The sequence below is a fragment of the Periplaneta americana genome, chromosome 5 (genome assembly GCF_040183065.1).
Source record: "Periplaneta americana isolate PAMFEO1 chromosome 5, P.americana_PAMFEO1_priV1, whole genome shotgun sequence".
Classification (NCBI taxonomy): Eukaryota; Metazoa; Arthropoda; class Insecta; order Blattodea; family Blattidae; genus Periplaneta; species Periplaneta americana.
The window spans coordinates 188498159-188523915 of NC_091121.1; the positions used below are offsets into that span (position 1 = coordinate 188498159).

The following is a 25757-nucleotide window of genomic DNA, read 5'->3' on the forward strand; positions in this document are numbered from 1 at the left end:
TATTATTATTATTATTATTATTTTTATTCTGGCGAAGTTAAGGCCATTAAGCCTTCTCTTCCACTTAGCCAGAAACAAAAGAAGTAGTTAATGATTACAGGCAATTATTTGCCTTCTAATGATTATCTGATGTAAATCCGTATGTTGGGAGAAAATCCACAAACGATTAGGGAAAACACGGGAATTTTACTGGAAGCAAGTAAAGAGATAGGTTTGGAAGTAAATCCCGAAAAGACTAAGTATACGATTATGACTCGTGACCAGAATATAGTACGAAATGGAAATATAAAAATTGGAAATTTATCTCTTGAAGAGGTGGAGAAGTTCAAATATCTTGGAGCAACAGTAACAAATATAAATGATACTCGGGAGGAAATTAAACACAGAATAAATATGGGAAATGCCTGTTATTATTCGGTTGAGAAGCTTTTATCATCCTGTCTGCTGTAAAAAAATCTGAAAGTTAGAATTTATAAAACAATTATATTACAGGCTGTTCTTTATGGTTGTGAAACTTGGACTCTCACTTTGAAGGAGGAACATAGGTTGAGGGTGTTTGGGAATAAGGTGCTTAGGAAAATATTTGGGGTTAAAGGGATAAAGTTACAGGAGAATGGAGAAAGTTACACAACGCAGAACTGCACGTATTGTATTCTTCACCTGACATAATTAGGAACATTAAATCGAGACGTTTGAGATGGGCAGGGCATGTAGCACGTATGGGTGAATCCAGAAATGCATATAGAATGTTAGTTGGGAGGCCGGAGGGAAAAAGACCTTTAGGGAGGCCGAGACGTAGATGGGAAGATAATATTAAAATGGATTTGAGGGCACTGAACCTCCGGGTTCCTTAAAAGCCAGTAAGTAAGTAAGTAAATCCGTATATTAAAAACTTGACATAAATTGCGCTCGGGCGCGGGTTCGATTCACGGTGTGGTCTTAGCCAATAATATAAAATTTACAAGAATAGTTTACTAAATACAGATTGTAACTTAATTGAAACCAATAAATAACACAAAAGAGCAAAAAAAAAAAAAAGAAGAAGAAAGATAAAAAAAAAGAAAAAAACCCACACATTCAATATAAATTGACAATCGGACAGAAGCTAGTGATATTCAATAAAAACATATAGTCGATAGAAATGAAAGGTAAAAAATACACATTTATGTTAATATTATATATCATGAATAATTTTATAACGGTAGTGGCTAGAAACATTTTTGTTTTATAAATTTAATTGGTACTCGCTAGCTAGCTAGTTAAATAAATAAAATAAGAAAATAGAACTGAAAATTTGTTAGAAAAGGTTTACTATGTGTTTTGATGTAGGTTATTTTAAGGAACTGGATACTTTAAAGTAGAAAGGTTCAAAGTGCCAAAATCATAGAAAACGAAATTATTATTAATTGATGAACTAGTGGACTTACTCGTGTTAAATATGTAATATTTGTCCGGCTTACAGCTGTTTCAGTGCTTCACGCACCATCATCAGAGCCTACTAGATCGCGGCGTCATCTCGAACTTCTCTGCCTGTTAAGAGAGTGTGTTTTATTGTTGGAAGGTGTTGAAGTGTGGAGTCGAATAGTGTGTGTGTACTGAAATTGATCTGTGTGTTGAGGATTTGATCGGGGTGTGTTTTAGTGTGTTTGTATATTTCGTATTGTTCTAGTGTGTTGAGTTTTTGGTTCTTGGGTTGTGTGTGTAGGATTTCCATGTCCGTATTTATGTTATTGTATGCATGGTTAGTATTGGTTATGTGATCGGCGTATGTAGATGTGTTGTGTCCTCTGGTTATAGCTTTAATGTGTTCTTTGTAGCGTGTTTGGAATGATCTGCCTGTCTGTCCTATGTAGAACTTGTCGCAACTATTACATGTGAGTTTGTATACACCTGTGTGGTCGTATTTATTTGTTTGTGTTTTTTGTGTGTTGAGATGTCTTTGTAGTGTGTTTTTTTGTTCTGTATGCTATGTTGTATTTCTGTTTTCTGAGTGAAGATGCGATCTTATGTGTGCTTTTGTTTTCATATATTAGTGTGATGTATTTCTTGTGTTCTTGTGTTTGTGTTGTGTTTTGTGTATTTTTGTGTTTGTTAAGTTTTTGTTTTGTCTTCCTTATGATGTTGTCTATTATGTTTGGATTGTATCCGTTTTCTTGTGCTGTGTATTTGATTGTGTTCACTTCTTCATAGTAGTGTTGTTGGCTCACGGGTATGTTGAGTAACCTGTGTACCATTGTCCTGAATGCAGCATGTTTGTGTTGTATGGGGTGGTTAGATGTGTTGTGTATGTGTGTGGTGGTGGTGGTTGGTTTTCTGTATATTTTGAAGGTGTGTTTGTTGTCGATTTTTGTTATGGTTACGAAATTATTATGCAGAAAAGTGCCATGTGCCTAGGAGGATGATGTATGAAAGAGGCTACATCTACTTGTGTTTCTTAAGCGAGATATTTAGATGTTACGTTGCCAGCACCATGAAGTTTCAGACGGTAAGCGCCCTATTGAGCTGCATCATAGAATGCAATGGATCTTCAACAGGTCATGTTTGTGCCCAAACTTACACACAGCGAAATGTTTTACAGATGGCACCTTTCACGTTATAACTTTGGAGTTTGTGTTCGTGATACAATGCAGTCTTATATGTGTATCGCGAGTAGAGGTGCCAATGAGATTGCCTCGTGTGTACTAAAACTGATCAATATGGACATAACAAACAAGAAGAATCTGATAACTGTGCAGCTGAAAACAAAAATCGTGTAAAGGTTTTCATGTGTCTCTTTTTAGTTGCCATTGGTTTATTTGAGCACATAGAACAACGTTTCTTTCCTAGCGGCCACAGTTTCTTGCAATGCTATTCTGATTTCGTTTTGACTGAAAAACGACAGAAAGTGACAAAAGCCTTCATTCCTAGTGACCTGCTTAAATTCGTACAAGACTCTAAAGTTGTAAAACCATTTCAAACGGTTTCAATGCTAGAGTCATATTTCCTTAATATGCAAGATGTTGCTGATCAACTAATTTCCATCAAGAACTTGAATATTTCTAAGGCATGTTGCATTCAGTATGATGTTAGTAAAGCAGGTAGTGTTTCTGTGAAATTGTCCCATGGTAATGAAGCAGTGCATACCATTGAAGTGCTTAAAAAAACATGAAAGATGTGCAGTCAGCATTGTTTCAAGTTAAAGCATAAAATAAGCAAATTACTGAAGAAAAGAAGGGGGATCTACTAGCAATGACTCCCTATCTTCCAAATGAGGAGCATAGGCAGTTCTACAGGCAGATCTGTGAGTAAAAATTGCTCCAGAATAGGAAAAAATATGTATTGGACTTTGCACCATTCTACTGCAACTGTACCCGTTACTTAACCCTTTTCACAATCTGTGTTATATAATGAAATATGGAGAAATAATGTCTTTACATACCACTATTATTAATGAGTAAACACTGTACTATTGCTGTTTTCTATCAGTAAAAAAAAACATGACACAAATATGTGTACAATTATTCTTATAGTTACATTTTTTTATCTTATCTCCAATGTTTCATTTTGGCACTTTGCACCCTTCTACTTTAAAGTATCCAATTAATTATAGTCCTCAAAATTCATTGAATCAATATTTTCAGAGTCTACACTGTTAATTCCAGAACTCCAGGATCAAAGAAATTATTACTCTGTACTATATTGTTTCCGCCACTTAATTTCAGTAGTTTGGGTCAATAACACTTCAAGTGAATATTTTTTTACTCTGTACTATATTGCTTCTACCACTTAATTTCAGCAGTTTGGGTTAATAACACTTACTTACTTACAAATGGCTTTTAAGGAACCCGAAGGTTCATTGCCGCCCTCACTTAAGCCCACCATCGGTCCCTATCCTGTGCAAGATTAATCCAGTCCCTATCATCACATCCCACCTCCCTCAAATCCATTTTAATATTATCCTCCCATCTACGTCTCGGCCTCCCCAAAAGTCTTTTTCCCTCCGGTCTCCCAACTAACACTCTATATGCATTCCTGGATTCGCCCATACGTGCTACATGCCCTGCCCATCGCAAACGTCTGGAGTTAATGTTCGTAATTATGTCAGGTGAAGAATACAATGCGTGCAGTTCTGCGTTGTGTAACTTTCTCCATTCTCCTGTAACTTCATCCCTCTTAGCCCCAAATATTTTCCTAAGAATCTTATTCTCAAACACCCTTAATCTCTGTTCCTCTCTCAAAGTGAGAGTCCAAGTTTCACAACCATACAGAACAACCGGTAATATAACTGTTTTATAAATTCTAACTTTCAGATTTTTTGACAGGAGACTAGATGATAAAAGCTTCTCAACAGAATAATAACACGCATTTCCCATATTTATTCTGCGTTTAATTTCTTCCCGAGTGTCATTTATATTTGTTACTGTTGCTCCAAGATATTTGAATTTTTCCACCACTTCGAACGATAAATCTCCTATTTTTATATTTCCATTTCGTACAATATTCTGGTCACGAAACATAATCATATACTTTGTATTTTCGGGATTTACTTCCAAACCGATCGCTTTACTTGCTTCAAGTAAAATTCCCGTGTTTTCCCTAATCGTTTGTGGATTTTCTCCTAACATATTCACGTCATCCGCATAGACAAGCAGCTGATGTAACCCGTTCAATTCCAAACCCTGCCTGTTATCCTGAACTTTTCTAATGGCATATTCTAAAGCGAAGTTAAAAAGTAAAGGTGATAGTGCATCTCCCTGCTTTGGCCCGCAGTGAATTGGAAAAGCATCAGATAGAGACTGACCTATACGGACTCTGCTGTATGTTTCACTGAGACACATTTTAATTAATCGAACTAGTTTCTTGGGAATACCAAATTCAATAAGAATATCATATAATACTTCCCTCTTAACCGAGTCATATGCCTTTTTGAAATCTATGAATAACTTATTTACTGTACCCTTATACTCCCATTTTTTCTCCATTATCTGTCGAATACAAAAAATCTGATCAATAGTCGATCTATTACGCCTAAAACCACACTGATGATCCCCAATAATTTCATCTACGTACGGAGTTAATTTTCTCAAAAGAGTAATGGGTTAATAACACTTCAAGTGAATATTTTCACTTATAAATGTCACAGTTGTTTTGAAACTGGAAAAATGAAGGTCATTAACTCATCTGTAACATCCGTGATAAAATGTGTGTAACATCCGTGACACGGAAGAAACAGCTACTAAATATTTATCGATTATGTTTTTGTGAAGTAATTGGATGCCATGAGATGTGCATGGCTTTCACATGGACACTATGAGAATGAATCTCTTTTTTGCTTGAGGCAGAGACCTGAGTTTTACACTTTTTGTTAATAAGATGTGAAGTGAGTTTGCATATCTTGTAAAATCCGGGACGGAACCTTTCCTTTATTTTCTGCAATAATAATAAATTATATTCAACAAGTTTATTTTTCTTTAAAATAATAAGCTACTGATCTTCTGAATTAATCTATAATAATAATAATAATAATAATAATAAATCTGTAGCCGAAATTTTTCTGGTAATTTTCGATTCTCCAAAAGTAATTGGTCCTAATATATATAATTAACCACCCTGAAACCAAAAATCGCTTTTTTGAAATTTTTGTTTGTATGTCTGTCTGTCTGTCTGTCTGTCTGGATGTTTGTTACCTTTTCATGCGATAATGGCTAAACTGATTTATATGAAAATTTGAATATAAATTAAGTTCGCTGTAACTTAGATATTCAAAATACGTTATTTAAAAGGGGGGTTTATAAGGTGACCTGAATTAAATAAATCGAAATATCTCGCTTATTATTGATTTTTGTGAAATATGCTACATAACAAAAGTTTCTTTAAAAATGATTTCCGATACGTTTTATTCCATGCAAAAGTTTGATAGGACTGATATTTAATGAGATAAATGAGTTTTAAAATTAAAATGCAATGGCATCTAAGGCGGTGTAATGAAATGAAAATAAATGACTACGTCTATAAGGGGCCTTGGACAACAACAATCGAAAGCTATGAAACATAGCCTACAGAGAATGTTTCTGTGTTTGTATGAAGTAATATCGAAAGCTAAATTAACCGATTTGTATAGTTTCTCTAGATGGACATACTGCTATAATGTTATTACAGTAACTTCTGAGTGCTCTCTGGACCAAAATGACCGCATTTTAATTATTTAAATACAATTTAAATTAAGTAACATATTAAACGATTTATCCTTCTATCAAACACGAATGTTCTCTGGATCAAACGTCCTATTTTAATTATGTAATTACTTTATATTTATTTCTAACAGGTGCAGAGGAGCGCACGGGTACGGCTAGATCTTATAATAAAAGTTGACAAAAGTCATTTCAGTTTCAATATATAGAGTTTGAAAATAGTAAGAATGTAACATCCATGACAATTGGAACGGCTGTCTGATTATACTGACGACATTGGCGGTAGTTGTGGCGTCAGTTGTACCACTGTTGTACGAGAAGGGATAGAACGTTGCAATTTGCTAGTTGGGTCAGCAACGATACATGCATTTGAAGTAATGTTTGGACAATAAGTAAATAAATAGTTAGTTGTGGTATTGACTCATGATTTCCACTTCCTCCCGAAAGCAAACACTGCCCGGTCTGCAACTCGCACGAGAGAGTTAGTTCAATTGTCTGCCCAGGAAGGGAGACTATCGAGTTGCAAACTAAACTGATTGTACTGCTTCCTGATATCGGGCCCTTTCTGTAGTCTGTGTTGGTCAGCTTTCCAAGCCAGAATCAATTTTAACTTCCCACCTTACAACACTGTTTGTAAGAAGGAAACATCAATGTAAAGTTGTGCTGTTTAAAGTCCTTTATTTATTTATTTATTTATTTATTTAAATGTAAATATACAGAATAAAGAAAATAATTACAAACAAACAAGCGAAATAGAAATAACATAATACAATCAATATAAAAAAAGGAGATACAGTAGTATTAACAAAATTTGAGACCGAATGAGCAGCGTTCGTGTTCGGTCGCAGTTCAGATATAATATTAATAGGCCTATAAGAGAATATAAAATAAAATAAAATAGGAAATAAAATTAAAATTACAGTTACAGAAATTATATAATACAATATTAATATAAGAGAAACATAGGAAAAAATAATAATAATAAAAATAAATAAGTAAAATAAAATAGGACCTAAAATTTAAATTACAGGGGCAATGGAATTATATAATACTAGCCGTACCCGTACGCTCCGCTGCAGCTGTTAGAAATAAATATAAAGTAATTACATAATTAAAATAGGACATTTGATCCAGGGAACATTCGTGTTTGATAGAAGGATAAATCGTTTATTATGTTACTTAAATTGTATTAAAAAATTTAAAATGCGATCATTTTGATCCAGAGACCACTCATTTGGTCATAAAAATTATTTTAGGAAATACAGGAAACGAATGCCTATCAAGTTTTCCGTGGATAAGAAGCTATTTTAATCCTACCTGTCCTCGATTCACTCAGAAGTTACTGTAATAACATTATAGCATTATGACCACCTAGAGAAACTACATTTTCCAATGGTGAAATAATAATTAATTATAAAAATCGGTTAATTTAGCTTCCGATATTACTTCATACAAACACAGAAACATTCTCTGTAGGCTATCTTTCATAGCTTTCGATTGTTGCTGTCCAAGGTCCCTTATAGACGAAGTCATTTGTTTTTTATTTCATTATACGGCCTTAGATGGCAGTTATTTTAATTTTAAAACTCATTTATCTCATTAAATATCAGTCCTATCAAAATTGTTCAAGGAATAAAACTTATCGTAAATTATTTTTAAAGAAACGTTTGTTATGTAACATTTTTCACAAAAATTAATAATAAACGAGATATTTCGATTTATTTAATTCAGGCCCCCTTATAACCCCCCTTTTAAATAATGCATTTTGAATGCCATATAGCCTAAAATATGTTACAACGAACATAATTTATATTCCAATTTTCATCGAAATCCGTTCATCCATTATCGCGTGAAAAGGTAACAAACATACAGACAGACAGACAGACGTACAAACAAAAATTTCAAAAAAGCGATTTTCGGTTTCAGGATGGTTAATTATATATGTTAGGTCCAATTATTTTTGGAAAATCGAAAATTACCAGAACATTTTCGGCTACAGATTTATTATTAGTATAGATAATATTAACACTAGAGAAGAATAATATCGCACGTGAAAAGTAGGACTATATATATATATATATATATATATATATATATATATATATATATATACATATATTTTTTTTTTTTAATTATAGAATACAAATATAATATAGGTTGATTAATTCATACACATAGGCTATAAATTTATTTAATCAAATTGAAGATATTAACACGTTTCTAATTTTCTTGTTAAATGTTAGTGGGTTACATGTTAGAAGTTCTGGGTGTAATTAGGTAAAGCATTGTAAAACCGAGGGCCAAAATTAATGCTATGCTTTAGACCAGCAGATGTGAGACATTAAGGTTCTACTAATGTTTAATTAATATTTCGTCTTGTGTCATAATTATGTGTCTGTAATACAAACTTATTACGATTTTTATGATAAAATTTTAACAGCGTATACTTATAAATTTGTTCAATATTAAATACATTAAATTCAGAATAAATTAATTTGGTTGGATAATCGAAACGTTTCTTCAAACAAATTTTAATTATTGATTTTTGCAGTAAATTTAACGGACTAAGATTAATTTTTGTACTTCCACCCCAAACAATTATACCAAATAACAATATATAAATGATTAGTTATAAATTACACGATTTTTAATACTTGCACGATGTACATAATTAAAAATTAATTACTATGAAATAATACAATTTTACTGTTTGCGAAATGGAAATAATATTTTCTCAACTTCACTCCTTGTTCCATATGAAAGAATTTCTACCACTTAGTCTAAAAAAGAATCTTATTCAGACGCTCGTAATGCCCCATTTTGATTATTGAGATTCCTTGCTAACAAATGTAAGTTTACTCTTAACTGTGAGACTACAACGTGTTCATAATATGTGCATAGGATTCATCTGAGCCCCTGAGCACGAGTTCTACTCCTTCAGGGGCGAGCTAAATTATATATTATTTTTTATGATCGACCATGCCGAAATGTAGTAATTATAAACCTGGTAGCAGTCCTTTAATGCATGTCATTAAAGTACACCTATTCATTAAAGTTCAGATTTTCGATTATTCTCGGATATGCAATCGAAAGACGAGGGAAACGTCACGGAGGCTGGAAATCCAATACTGTCGCAGAAGGTTATGTTCTGTTACTATAATAATTAGCGTTAATTGTAAATAATATTCAAATAAATTCAATTTGTCATCTCGTTTTTCAATTCTAAATCAATTTCCAGGTTATACATTCTCTGCATTACATCAAGGTCAATGACATTATTGTTCCTCGGAAAAAATATATACTTTCGCGTCTGCGCACATCTCACAATTTAAGAGCTATGAACAAGGTCACTTCCGATCTTCTGTCAGATACAAATAAAATGTATACTTCTGAATAATTTAAAGTTAGAAATATGGTCGAGCATAAAAAGTCGTATGAAACTTGTCTATAATGGTAATTAAGAAGCTCGTATGAAAATTATGATACTCGCTTGCGTTCGTTTCATAAACAAACACACTTGCCTCTTAATTACTATCATATAGGCTCGTTGCATAATGTACTATTATGTTACAATTATTAGCAAAATAATAAATAAATAAATAAATAAATAAATAAATAAATAAATAAATAAATAAACAAAAAATGTGACACTGATTCCTATTTTGTCTTAGTTAATGTTTTTAGGTATTGCTAGAAGTATTGATTTGTGTTTTTTTCTCTTTTTCTTTTTTAATCTAGATTAAAATTGCAAGTTTCTTGTTTATGTCAGTTAATTAGTTAGGATACAATTAATTATGATACTTAATCACTCATTTAAAGTTTGTGTGACTGCAACCTGTGTATATTTTTGTGTGGCTTTACTTTGTTTATAGTGTTTCTCTCTCTCTCTCTCTCTTTATTTCTTGTGTAGCTTTACTTTGTATATAGTGTATTTTTTTCTGTTTATTTCTATTATTGTATTTGTATTCCTGGCGTTGTGGAAGAGAAGGCCTGATGGCTTTAACTACACCGGAATAAATAAATAAATAAATAAATAAATAAATAAATAAATAAATAATAAATAAATAAATAAAAAAATAAATAAATAAATAAATAATGTGAAATTGATTCCTATGCAGCTGTAAAATTGCACCATTTATAAAACAGAGTAAACAATATAAAACAATTACTACGTAACCCTAAAATTGAAGAGTGCTTTCCCAAAACCCGTCAAGTCCATTTTTATGAAAGGACTGGGCCAGTTTTTTTATACACCGGTCTGTGGTACGAGTTTTCAAATGATCTTGCTAATAACACAAACTTTAAACAAAGTATTGGCGTTGTTTTGCAAGAAAACAAGCTTAAAATATAATAATAGAGGTCTCAAACTTAATCATATATTACTAGTGGCTTGTGCAGCAAATGCTGCAATCTATGTTCATTAGACGTTCAAATAAAAATGTTTCAGATTTATTTTCAATGAAGAATATCAGACATTCTGAAAGTTATTTGCTTCCATAATAATGAAATATACTCCCTCTGAATGGTTTTTTATGCCTAATATTTTTCCTTGAACCTATCCATTTTCAGTTTTTGAGTTTCAACGCGAAAACGCAAGTAACAATGTCAGGACGATCAGTGGGTTTTTCATGTGGGAGTAAAGCAATAGCTATTTCAGGTCATTGTGGATTGTAGGTGAAAGTTAAAAAAAAAAATCAGGTTTGCTATGTTTTCGAACAATAGACATAGCATCTTGGTATAGCTACTGTATGTTTCGTGAACTACCTTGAAATGTATCCTGCTAAGAGATCTTGAGAAATGATCGAGAGACTACAAAATTTTGCAGGCCTCTTATTTTATTAGTCTTTTGGTCTTTCCTTATTAACTGTAATTTTTGCTCTCTCTCGAGCCAATACTGAAGAGAATGACGCATATACTGTAAATATCATCACCATACCGCCATTAAATATATGAAAAAGACCCAACCCCACTTGATTAATAACTATAAAAATATTTGATTTTTAATAACAATATTATCATCTTACGCAAATTTCGCAGCCGCTACTCAGTAAATTATAGAAATGAAGATCTAATTTAAGATATTCTCTACATCTATTTATATAACCCCAAAACGTTTCACTTTCATATCATCAATATAACATTAATATGTATAATTAATTAAAAATAGTCACATCATGGCATTAACTATAATATTTCATTTCTAATGGTAATAATGTCATCAAATACACAGCTGTACTCAGAAAATTACACAGCGCAGAATCAGACCTGTAAATTATTTTATGCTCGACCGTGTCGAAATGTAGTAATTATACACCTGGTAGCAGTCCTTTAATGCATGTCATTAAAGTACACCTACTCATTAAAGTACAGCTGTTAAGCCAATGACAAGTCAGCTTACAGGTGTTCAGCCAATGTCAACTCAGGTTTGTACCGTTATAAAACCGCAAGTATCGATTATTCTCGGATATGCAATCGAAAGAGAATTAGCGAAAAGTGTCGGAGGTTAGAAATCCAATACTGTCGCAGAAGGTTATGTTCTGTTACTATAATAATTAGCGTTAATTGTAAATAATATTCAAATAAATTCAATTTTTCATCTAATTTTTCAATTCTAAATCAATTTTCAGGTTATACCAGAGTAATGTTCATCTTATTCTGTGCCAAGGTCAATGAAATTCGACCTCGGAAAAAATCAATACTTTCGCGTCTGCGCACATCTCACAATTCAGGTCAGTTCGCACATAACCATAATTTTGAATACTTTCAAGTTAGAAATATGGTAATTAAGACGCTCGTATGAAAATTATGAATTTGAGCTCTAAATATGTCAGCAATCCTGCAGGTCATGGCCTTCATGTAATAGCCTATTGTTTATTGTAGTGTGTGTTTTGTTTTATTATAAAATGCGCTAAAATGCAATTAGTTCTCAAAACTGACGACAGATAGAGTTTGGAAAATAGGAAAATGATGTAGGAAAATTGACATTTCACTCAAAACTACAATTTTTCTGAAAAAACTTTGGGTTTAAATATTCAAAATGAGGGGTAATTTATTGAAATCCGTTCAGTCGTTTTTCCGTAATTTCCACTTCAAATTATATATAGATATTATGTACAAATCATAAAAATGTTCAAATTGACTGACAAGGTACATTCGCAAAGTGCCTGACTGATAATGGGATAATTCTTCAATTGTACTGCTTGCAAAATAAAAACAATTTGTCATAAAACTATAAAATTCTGTTTACAAAACAAATTCAACAACATAAAATTAATTACTACTAAACTAAAAACCACATTATTTACAAAAGAGGGAAACTAGAGAATTAACTACTATACAACTATAAATTTATACCCACGGTAAAACAAATTAGACGTCGGAGCTCCATTTTAGACTACACACATCACATTGGCAAAGGACGAACATCAATTCTGTTAGCAAGTTTCCAGGCGCTGAAGTCACGCTTTAACAGTTGTGCACATCACAGCTTCAGTGTTAAATAACTAAATAATGGTGTAACACATGGGCCCTGTCAGAGGCTGCTAAAGATAAATGTATAAATGAAATATTTATGTACCGCATATGAGTTCAAGAAATTGTTCTCCACAGCTGTGGAGTAACGGTTAACATGCCTGACTATGAAACGAGCGGTCCCGGGTTCAAATACTGGTTGGGATAAGTTATCTGGTTGAGGTTTTTCCGAGGCTTTCCCTCAACCTATTAAGAGCAAATGCTGGATAACTCTCGGCGCTGGACCCTAGACTCCAGAGACGAACAAAAGTAACTGCCGCTCTCGCTCGCTGTGTTCGTTGCATTTGTCGTTCGAGTCTCGTTTCGTCACTCTCGTGCGCTTCAAGTCTCGCTCATCATTCTCGAAATAGCATTTGGTCGGCATGGAAAGATTTCGTAACTTTGAATAACATACATCATTGAAATAAATAACATTATAAATGTTTAAATGAGACAATAAAGACAAAATAAAACAGTGTCATAGTTATCAAAATGTTCTGGTTCTATTGTCAGATATTACCTGTGATTATATAAATAGAAAAAAAATTCTGAAATAAATTTGCATTTCTAAGAAACATAAAACATAACGTTAAATAAAGCTTTAATATGTTTTTACTTGAGATTGTACACTTGATCTGAAACATACGAAAAAAAAAAGTCCTAGCCTTTTAATAAAAGGCCTAGTAATTAAATATAGATTGGGGAACGGATTGTTATACACTGAAAGATAGAGATGATTTTTCAAATAGGCTACTTGATTGTTTATGCATATTATATATAACAGTTGACAAAACAGATAAAAGTTCAGTTTGGTTTTTCTTGTAGTTGTATTGCATTTCTGGTGGTGTGGAAGAGAAGGCGTAATGGCCATATGTCCACCAGAATAAATGAATGAATGAAGAAATAAAAAATAAATAAATAAATGGATAAATGAATAAATAAATAATTAAATAAATTTATAAATGAATAAATAAATAATTAAAAGAATAAATAAATAAATGAATAAATCAATAATTAAATAAATAAATAAGTTAATAAGTAAGTAAATAAATAAAAAATTAAATAAATAAATAATTAAATAAATAAATAAAAAATTAAATTAATAAATGAATAAATAATTAAATGAATAAATAATTAAATAAATCAATAAATAAATAAATAAATAAATAAATGAATAAATAAATAAATAAATACATAAATAATTGGATAAATGAATAAATAAATAATTAAATGAATTAATGAATAAGTGAATAAATAAATGAATAAATAAGTAAATGGATAGATAAATAAATAAATAATATAAAAAGGTAAAAGGTAAAGGTATCCCCGTAACATGCCATGAAGGCACTTGGGGGGGGGCATGGAGGTAGAGCCCCATGCTTTCCATGATCTCGGCACTAGAATGAGGTGGTGTGGTCGGCACCACGCTCTGGCCGCCTTTTACCCCCGGGAAAGACCCGGTACTCAATTTTATAGGAGGCTGAGTGAACCTCGGGGCCGTTCTGAAAGTTTGGCAACGAGAAAAAATCCTGTCGCCACCTGGGATCGAACCCCGGACCTTCCAGTCCGTAGCCAGCTATAAACACATAAATAAACAAATAAATAAATAAACAAACAAACAAATAAATAAATATGACGATTCAAGACTGCTTGACGTTCAAGAGCTGACCACTCCCGATGTCTTCAACGTTCAGTTCATTCACTCACAAGTAGTCAACGATGTTAGCAACACTGTCGTGCGGTTTTTCGGCTTTGCGGGCGCTGTTAGTCTTGCTTTCTCGATCGTTGTTCAACTCTACTGAACTCATTTCGCTGGCATTATTACCTTCATCTCATTCAGACGCTAAATAATCATAGCAGTTGATAAAGTGTCATAAAATAAATAAATAAAATTGTTTTGACACCAATAATAGCTTTACAGATGTTCCGCAAATGCTATACCGCATTATTTTCTCTTCGTGCAAGATCTTTGGTAAACCCTTTCTCTGTCAATGACTACAGTGACGTAATTCAGACTTAACAACAGATTTTCTTCATCCTCAGATATGTTCACCGTTTACTACAAATACGAAGTTTTTCAATACCTTCATAATGGGAGCGGTAACTTAACTCAAGTTTTCGCAAAAGCAAAAAATATGAGATACCCCTCAAGCATATTCGGTTTCATTACTACAGTATAAAAGTTAAGATTGTTATGTTACATCTGAAAGAAACTATAGACGAAGTAGAGATAAACCCGCTGGATAATTATGTAAACTTTGTCCTTTGTTAGGAGAACTGAAGCCTGTACTCATGTGCATTGTCAAGGGGATTAAAAAGAGAAGAATTGAGATGGGAAAGTTGCGTCTTCTACTGATTCAAGTGATAGACTCTCAGCCAATGAAAAGCGTACTGGTACACAACTGACCAATAGGAATCGTGTTAGACTGACTATTACACTCTTACTACGTCATACTACTTTTGACCAATAAAACGGTACGAAAGGACGTATTACAACCAATCATGGCTGCTTATCGCACAATTTTATCGCGTCCCTAGCATTTGTTTAATTTTATCGCGTCCCTAGCATTTGTTTAATTTTATCGCGTCCCTAGCATTTGTTTAATTTTATCGCGTCCCTAGCATTTGTTTCTTTCTTTGCCAACATTTGAAACTGCGCTGGTCTGGACGTCAAAAAAAATATATATATATAAAATTACAAATCACTCCAGTCGATGCACAGCAGTTTCAAATATCACTCGCATTGGCATTCAAGAACAAGAATTAATAAAAATCACTGATCATACCTATGCATCTTCTGAAGAGCACCATTCGGAAATCCTGAATAAGTTGAATACACCATGTAGGCCTAAATCAACGAGTTCCACTTCTATTACGCACACGTCCAATATAACATCAATTGAACCACCAACCACATTCAAATTTGAAAATTGTACATTCAATAATTATTCCTTTTAAAATTATTCATATTTATTTTTTATGTCATCGTCGTTAATTAAAACTTTTCTAACACTTGTGTACAGTATATTAGTTAGGATATGTTATAGCTTCTGCTATATGATATTATGGATAGTCACGTATCAGAGATTGTTTAATATTAAGATATATTAAAAATCATCTGTCAAGTGACGTTGATTACTGGGATTCGGATAATTGAAGTGGAATGTTGCATTTTAATAAAAATGAAACTGAATCAACAATGCCTTCTTGACTAGTAACAGTCCACAGAGTTCAATGATGATTCCATAGTTGGCACAACTGATACCGGTAACAAGAAAACATAATCATAAAACACTACTGTCATCTAGCGTAATGTTGAGATGGTACAATAATAATGATAATAATAATAATAATACTTATTTGTCAGAAACCAGTGTACAAGGCCTGGATATGACATCGTCAGGTTCGATAGTTGATACATTTGAAGACAGTTGTATTTTCATAAGCCAATTAATATTTCATTGTATTGGAGTACTGTGTTACTTCTAATCTTTATATACTTTCTTCTAATCGTGTAATAGTCAATTAAATCCCACTCGAGTTCTGATTTTCTCTAGATAAATCAAAACCTCTAGTGAGATTACTGTTGATAATAAAATACATGATGCTTAACAACTGTATTTTATCTTATCTTCATTCGTTTCACTCCAAGCAGCTTCCTATTTCTCTCACGTCTGTTTTCGATTAGCATTAGATTATTGTTCTCTAATTTATTAGCAATTAGTACGAAGCGGCTGATATGAACATCTATTATCAGACAGTACATCTCACTTAATATTTATACCGATTTTTTATTATTATTATTATTATTATTATTATTATTATTATTATTATTATTAATATATATGAAAAATAAATTATTCATGTCGAGGATAGCTGCCCCCCAAAAATAAATTGAAATAAAATAAAATTTAAATTTAAAATAGAATATTGTTGATCTACAATTAATTTAGGTGCTGTTACCGCTCGGTACCCCTTTTTCAAGGGCACCTATCCTTTTTCGATTCTTCTCTCTATTATTATTATTATTATTATTATTATTATTATTATTATTATTATTATTATTATTATCATCATCTCATTTATTGTGGGTCCCTATCACCATGGCATGGTGCGTCCTCAGGTTGCGGATCGAGGAGACGGCCTCCAGATATGGAGGGTAGCTGCGAATATATTGAATAAGCAGTCGTGGACAGCCGATGAGGGATGGTCCTCCACCTTGGGGGTTGGGCGAAGGGCTAACAACCCATCACCGTAAAAAAACAGCTTGTTACGAAACCTCAAAATAAGCCTCGGAATGGGCGGGCTTATGTGAGGGCGGCAATGAACCTCCGGGTTACTTAAAAACCATTATTATTATTATTATTATTATTATTATTATTATTATTATTATTAGTCCACACCTGTGAAGTAACGGTTAGCACGGCTGGCCGCGAAACCAGGTGGCCCGAGTTCGAATCCCGGTCGGGGCAAGTTACCTGGTTGAGGTTTTTTCCGGGGTTTTTCCTCAACTCAATTTGAGCAAATGCTGGGTATCTTTCGGTGGTGGACCCCGGATTCATTTCACCGGCATTATCACCTTCATCCCATTCAGACGCTAAATAACCTAAGATGTTGATACAGCGTCGTAAAATAACCTACTTAAAAAAATAAAAATTAGTATTAGTATTATTATTATTATTATTATTATTATTATTATTATTATTATTATTATTATTATTACCTTTTATATCATTTTGTAGTTTATTCATTTATATGATTCCATCCTTTCATTTTCAATTACAATTATTTTTAATTATCATTATTTTATGTATTTTAGTCATCCATTTTATACCGTCCTTTCAATGTCATTATTCTCGTTAACCGTAATTATTGTCTTTATTTATGCACTTTTATTGTAATTTTGTCATATTGTGACTATGCTTTGTGCCGAACAGTTATTGGCCTCTGGCTGTTGTACAGCACAATAAACTTACTTACTTACTTACAAATGGCTTTTAAGGAACCCGAAGGTTCATTGCCGCTCTCACATAAGCCCGCCATCGGTCCCTATCCTGTGCAAGATTAATCCAGTCTCTATCATCACACCCCACCTCCCTCAAATCCATTTTAATATTATCCTCCCATCTACGTCTCGGCCTCCCTAAAGGTCTTTTTCCCTCCGGTCTCCCAACTAACACTCTATATGCATTTCTGGATTCGCCCATACGTGCTACATGCTCTGCCCATCTCAAACGTCTGGATTTTAAGTTCCTAATTATATCAGGTGAAGAATACAATGCGTGCAGTTCTGTGTTGTGTAACTTTCTCCATTCTCCTGTAACTTCATCCCGCTTAGCCCCAAATATTTTCCTAAGCACCTTATTCTCAAACACCCTGAACCTATGTTCCTCTCTCAGAGTGAGAGTCCAAGTTTCACAACCATACAGAACAACCGGTAATGTAACTGTTTTATAAATTCTAACTTTCAGATTTTTGGACAGCAGACTGGATGATAAGAGCTTCTCAACCGAATAATAACACGCATTTCCCATATTTATTCTGCGTTTAATTTCCTCTTGAGTGTCATTTATATTTGCACAATAAACTACAGTAAATAAATAAATAAAATAAAATTTATTACTATTATTATTATTATTATTATTATTAAAACTATTTTAATCACCTATGTCAAGAAATTTGACGTCACTATTCATTAATATAGGAACAGAGAAAGAGTAAGTTACAGATTTTTCAGAATTGCTTTTACTTTAGAGGAAATAGCTGAAGTGTCGAGGAAACTAGAAAAATAAAAGTGGAGCAATTATTTGTTACAATGTTCCGCGTTTCCCTGGACCGTGTATATGCCACAGCTGCATGTGTACCACCAGCAGATGTCGTAGGAACATGTCCGACGAGTTTGCTAAATGACATGGCAGCATTTCGCTTCATAAATTTATTAAACCCAGTAAGTTACATTTTTTTTTATTTCATTCTCAGCAGCAGAATTGATGTTAGAGCTGACGCATTACTTTATTTATATATACAGTTAGATATGTATGATTTACAAAACAGAAAGGAGAGACAATTTTTCGACTTGAATTAGCGAAGTTTCACATTTTTACCTATAAGAACAATACGATTGCAAATAAGTGTGATTTAAAGTGTATTCATTCTTTGTCTAGATGGTACTGTTTTAACTACAAATCCTACTGGCCTGGATTCTATTCCTTAAAAAAATTTGCTTCTTCTATAAAGATTTAGTGTATCCCGTTTTTCTCGAATTGTCCTGTGTTTTTTAAGCGAGAGACATGCGTCATTCTGTATTCAAGTTTCCCCAGAATCCTTATATTTTAATACAATTTCAAAATGAAAGGGAACGTAATCATTAAAACTTCCAAACTCACTGCGTTGTAAATGAATTATCGGTTTCTCGCTAAAGATCACAGTTCAATTGAAGAGTCTCATATCAAGGATGGATAAGAGCCATATTCATTATTTGTCAGTAGAGTAATATTTTTGTTTCACTACGTTAACTTATAGTATAAGGCAGCAGTGGCGAAAATGTAATCGTGCGCCGAGCCACTGTGTAACCTGCAACGTGCATAGCACCTATGGAGGGTGCCGGACAACCGAAGGGGAAGTGAAGCAACTGTCTGACATATTAACGGATTTCATTTACCTTACGTTAAGCACTTAAATATAATTTTCTACAGTACAAGGCTACAAACTAATATTTAGTACGTGTAACGAAGAAAGAAATGAACAAGAAAACATAGGACACATTATCACAACCTAAAATTAACTGTCTTCAGAATGTCTCTGCGACAGAGTTTCAAAATCAGGAATTTTGTCACTTACTGCCAGTCGTAGTTGATCACTAAGGTATTTGTCAGTCGTGATCTAAATTTGGTTTTTACTATTTTCATTGTTGAAAATAATTTGCATAAACATAAGTTGTAGCGAACATGTCTGCAACAGAGCAAGCGAAAGAACGAAGCTTCGGATATTTATTTATTGGCAAAGATTTGAAAAGTTCAACATTTGTCAAGTCCTTACATCTAGCTTTCATTTAACATCACATTGTAAATCGGTGTGTTTAAATTGAAGATCTAACCGCATTATTCGTACATCTGCTGAAAATGATCGACGTACAGAGATAATAATAATAATAATAATAATAATAATAATAACACTTCATCTTTTAATGTTTCATCAGTGATATGTAGGTAGTATAATGCTGTTTTATGTTATACAACCGTGTTCCTCGTAACACTTGTGAACAAATCATACATTTAATATTCTCATCATATTGGCAGCAAAAAAAATGCGTCCTCCCATCCTACTTGAAACTTTCGTTTTTGTAGAGGTACATGGTTTCGAGAGAGATATTGCGACGATACGCCACTCGCAGGTCAGAGACAAATACAAATGGAACGGAGTTTCACTCCGGTGAGAGGGTGGGGGTTGGGGGCGGTAGGAAGCAAGAGAAATGCACAGCTATCATTGCGAGTCACAATGTGCTCGTGAGTCACATTTTTGCCACCACTGTTATAAGGTATGAAACATTTTTTGTCATTTTAGCAATTTCATTAACAAAATAATTCAGGTCTCCGCTTAAAAATATTAGTTTAAGCAGTTCAAAACAAACTTAGAAATGACATTGTTCACTTTTGAAACCAAGATTGACTTTTTTCCGTTTTTGAAACAAACGAAGATGCAAGTGTACATTTTTGAAACTTACATCCCAAAATCACGATAAATGTGAGAAAATCCTATGGAAGTTATTATTTTATTCTAAAACGAATATTTAACTCGAAAACTTAGAAAATTAAATTTAAAATGTTATTTCAATTCAATTCTATAATACTTATTTTACTGCAATTCTCGACAGATAACATGTGGTTCATTCAAAGGGTCTTCAAAACAAGCACATTCATGATGAGTGTCTACATTTTTATCAGAACTCTGGATTACAGTACTATACCACTGAAGACAGGGGTTTTCTTTCCACTCACTTCCGAAGTGTTTACTTAGTAACTTCTGAACATCCGCAAGTTTCTCTGGGTTTACTTTGACCCCTATTTTAATTGGTGAAGGATTAATTTACAATCTTTTCCTTTAGCACGTTTCCGTTTGTACAGGATTAAATTTACGTTTTCTAGTCATTTAAGGCGTACCCTACAACGTATTGCGCGCCATATTGTACTGAAGCTGACCCAAAATTCTTATATTTTTATACAATTTCGATATAAAAGGGAACGTAATCATTAAAACAATCAAACTCCTCAGAATGTAAACATGAATGGTCGTCATGACAGTTTTAAGCCATTTCCAGCAATCGGATTGCTGAAATGGCCATGTCTTCATTTGAAATAAACTATGCATGGACGTGTCCGATTATTTTTAAAGTAACAACATATTTTAACGTTCACAAAAGCATGTAAATATCAGATTCTGAAATAAAAGGTCCACAGACTGGGAAAGATCGCGAAAAATACTAGAGCGAATCGGGGGGAGATGACTATCGGGAGAAGATGCTTATTTCTTTGTAGTTTCACATTCTTCCAAGAGAGAACGCCACGCGCATGTCTTTATGATCACTGAGACAGTTGAATGTTTGTAGAGTGGAAGCTAACTCATTTTGCCACGTGTTCTTGTTGTGAGAAGAAGAAAAGCAAGAAAACGGCTCATTTTTCTGCTATAAAATAATTGCAAAGGTATGTTAAAGTTTTAATACATCCTTGAACTCGTAATAACTGTCAAACCTTTGTAATGGATATTGTAGTAAAGGTTCTAAAGTTTGTATTGTTAACAACCAACGACCTTGTTCCGCCATCTTAGATTGCGTCACAGCACTAGGCATCTTACCCCGATACTTGTGGAAGATGATCACTTTTTTCGGGGTAAGATGGCAACTTGTTGCAAGATTTTTTATTTTTTGTTTTATTGCAGGGAATGTGTAAACATTACGTAAGATCCTCTGATAGAAGTCAGTGGATTGAGGACAGTCTTCAACTTGCGATGAAACATGTTATAACAGGGGGTATGAACCGTTTTAGAGCATCGCAAGCATACGGGATTCCTTACCGTACCCTTAAACACCTCCTAAAAAATAATGATGACAATACTGGATTGAATCCATTGTGTGCAAGAAGTGATTTCACGAGTCTTGCACACGGCAATAAAATCTGTGCAATGACTGTGTTACTGATAAACGAGTGAAAAAGTATCCATGAGCTTTAGATTAAGTCAATTTTGTTATATACATGTGTCAAACCAAGTTCAGGTAAAATACATACATCAGTAAATGTGTTAATTCCATTTGCCATCTTACCCGACTATCGGAGAAAGATGCCTACAGTGCAGGTAAGAAGAAAACCTGTATCAGTAAAACAAGATAATTAATGTTTTCTGTTTTGTACCAAAAATATCGTTTCAAAATACTTCCACACTTTGATATTTCAATATTAAATTCAAAACTAAATGAACAATATCTTAAATTTTCAGTAATTAATTAACTAGCGGACTTACTCGTGTTAATTATGTAAGATTTGTGCGGCTTACAGCTGTTTCGGTGCTTCATCACACCATCCTCAGAGCCTACTAGATCTCGGCGTCATCTCGAACTTCTCTGCCTGTTATGTGGGTGAGTTTGATTGTTGAAAGGTGGATTGAATAGTGGAGTCAAATAGTGTGTGTGTACTGAAATTGATCTGTGTGTTGAGAGAAGTTCGAGATGACGCCGAGATCTAGTAGGCTCTGAGGATGGTGATGAAGCACCGAAACAGCTGTAAGCCACACAGACTTACATAATTAACACGAGTAAGTCCGCTAGTTAATCAATTAGGGGAGAGTCGGGTAGTATCGGACATCAGGTAGTATCGGACAGTGCGTTTTTTTCATCTACCACCACATGGTAGTACCTGAATGACATGGTTACGTTTCTCTATGCGACATCACAGAAACGTAACCATGTCAATCAGGTGCTATCATCGTGTGGTAGATGAAAGAAACTCACTGTCCGATATTACCCGATGACCGATACTACCCGACTCTCCCCTACTCAATCTTGCATTCTCTGAAAAGACTGAACAATTTCTTTCCTTCTAAACTGAAACAGATCTTGATACAGACCCTGGTGATGCCTTACTTTGACTATTGCGACGTTTTGTATAGTGATCTTAGTGTTGAATTGTCATTGAGGCTTCAGCGTGTTCATAATGCTTGTGTTCGTTTCATTTTTAACAGCCGTCGCTATGATCATATCTCCGAGAATTTCCTTCAATTATCTTGGCTTCGTTTACGGGAGAGACGTTCAGTTCATTCCCTCTGTTTGCTGTATCAGATTTTAAATAATTCCACACCTATTTACCTAGTTCCTCGCTTCACACTTTTAGCATCCCACCACAACCGTGATACACGTTCGCAGCATAACCATGTTCTATCAATTCCACTCCATCAAACATCTCTCTACTCTGCTTCCTTCACAATACACACAGCTCGTTCCTGGAATTCCTTGTCACAGGAAATCAGGAGCAGTCGGAGTCTAAAATGTTTTAAGTACACTCTACTTAGAAATGTCTTTAATGAACAGAACTAGACTCTTGCGGAAGTTTCTAAATAGTCTTAAATTACCAAGTTGTTATTTTTTTTCTCTCCTCTCTCTTCTTCTTTTTTTTTCTCTTTTCTTTTTCTTTTATTATCTTTATATATTACTTAATCATTTGTGTTTGTGTGCCATTTAGTAGGACTTTGCTAATCAACATTTTATGTCTTGTCACCCATATGTATTCTCCAATTAGTATATTAACTGAATAATATATCTCAAGTAAATTAATCGTCCAATTTGTCTCGGGCATTTTAGATCTTATAAATTGTGTGTTTGTGTGTGTATTCCCCTTATGCTATGTAACTGATTTTGATTATGTGTAATTTTCTACTTTATTTTATATATTATGTAACTGATCTTGTCTATTGTAATTTCCTACTATATTTTATGTAATTCCTAAGTTATTCTCTTTTGTGTTGCTTTGTAATCAAATTTTGTATCTCATGTATTTGTATTATTGAAACATGGTTGAGTGGAAGAGATGGCCTCATGGCCTTAACTCTGCCAGGCAAAATAAACGTACTACTACTACTACTACTACTACTACTACTACTACTACTACTACTACTACTACTACTACTACTACTACTACTACTACTACTACTACTACTACTACTACTACTTATATTCAAGTGTTAAAAGTAGTGCACGCAAGATTCAAAATTGATTAAATTTTCAATCAAAGAAAAAGTCAGGCATCTTCCCCCGATCCACTCTATAAGGATCGATCCTTAACTAAATTTCGATGAAAATGGCGTATCTCCGTCTTTGATACTAGGCTCTTCAAAACTCTGGATAGAGACTTGGATGAGAAACGAGCTTTAAAGCAGGTTTTCTTGAAGTACTTCCATTTTATATGCGATTTAATTTCGTAATTTTGCAGTAATCATAGTACTGTTATATCACCGGCTTATATTGCCTCTTTCCTTAAAGAACCAGCTTCCCAAGAACATTCTTTATTTCTATAACAGGAAGATTTAATTGTACGCGCGGAGCTGGAGCATCTGTTACAAGTTTTCCATGAGAAAGTGAATCAGTCGTCTACATGGAACTGACACCGAAATTAAGTTAGGCAGCACTTTGATGTCTGCGCGCTGAAAGCTTACCGTGCTGGACGGCCGACAGTTCGAGGAAACTTCCCGACTTCCAGTTTCGACCTCAGCAAGTGTCACAACCTTCCGCCCTCTTTACTGGTAGTCCTGCATAAAATAGCGCCCCTTTTACAAGACTGAAAACAAAAGACAGGATTCGCCAACATCACTACTTGTGAAAGGAAAGTATAAAAGTGGATATGCAAAATAAAACGTTTTTCAGATAGTTTTAGGGAGAAAGAGAGGTGACATGGAGAAGGACGTTAATAGAAAGAAAGAGAAACAAGATAAAGGAAAGAAAATAAGAGAAAGAGATAAATAAAGAGGGGAATAGAGTTAGAAAACATAGGAACAAGAATTTTAGAGGAAAAAAAGAAATAAAAAACGATATATAAGTGAAAAAGTAACTAGAGGAAAAACAGAAAGACTGCCAGACATTGCGGAAGGAGTTGAATAAGAATAGAGCAATAGACACAGAAATAAATAAACAGAATTACTCAAAAGAACAAGTAAACAAGTAAGAAGAGGAAACACTGAAGTAAAGAAAGAGGAAGAGGGGATAACAAAAGAAAGTAAATGATGAATATAGAAAAGAAAAACAATTAATAGAGAGAGAGAAAACAAAGGAAAAAGAAAGACAAGTACAAGATGAGCAATAATATGTGAAGAAAAGAAAAACAATAGATGGTGACAAAAATAAAAAGAATTCACATTAAGGAATAGAAAGAAAGAAGCATTGAAAGAACAAAGGTTGCGGGTTCGATCCCGGGCCAAGTCGATTGCATTTAACGTGCTTAAATGCAACAGGCTCATGTCAGTAGATTTACTGGCATGTAAAAGAACTCCTGCGGGACAAAATTCCGGCACATCCGGAGACGCTGATATAACCTCTGCAGTTGCGAGCGTCGTTAAATAAAACATGACATTTGAAAGAACAGAGATAGTATAAACAGAAATAACTAAATGAGAAAGAAAGAAAGGGAGAGAGAAAGAAAGAGAGAGAAAGAAAAAGAGAGAAAGGAAGAAAGAAAGAAAGAAAGGGAGAAAGAAAGAAAGAAAGGGAGAAAGGAAGAAAGAAAGAGAGAAAGAAAGAGAGAGAAAGGAAGAAAGGACGGAAGAGAAAAAGAAAGAAAGAGAAAGGAAGAAAGGACGGAAGAAAGAAAGAAAGAAAGAAAAATAGAGAAAGGAAGGAAAAAATTGAGAGAAAAAGAAAGAAAGAAAGAAAGGAAGAGAGAAAGAAAGAAAGAAAGGAAGAAAGAATGGAAGAAAGAAAGAAAGAAAGAAAGAGAGAGAAAGGAAGAAAGAAAGAAAGTAAGAGAGAAAGAAAGGCGGGAAGGAAGAAAGGAAGAAGGAAAGAAAGAAAGAAAGACAGAGAAAAAGAAATAAAGAAAGAAA

General features: G+C 33.6%; 1 protein-coding gene across 1 annotated transcript in view; it reads right to left on the minus strand.

Moving 5' to 3' along the window:
• The window catches only part of LOC138700455 (uncharacterized), a 107838-nt gene extending 83353 nt beyond the window's left edge, over positions 1 to 24485 (minus strand). The window contains exon 1 of the mRNA XM_069827067.1: positions 24378 to 24485. The gene's annotated coding sequence lies outside the window, so the exon portion shown is untranslated. The remainder of the gene's footprint in view (positions 1 to 24377) is intronic.
• Positions 24486 to 25757: the final 1272 nt, after the last annotated feature.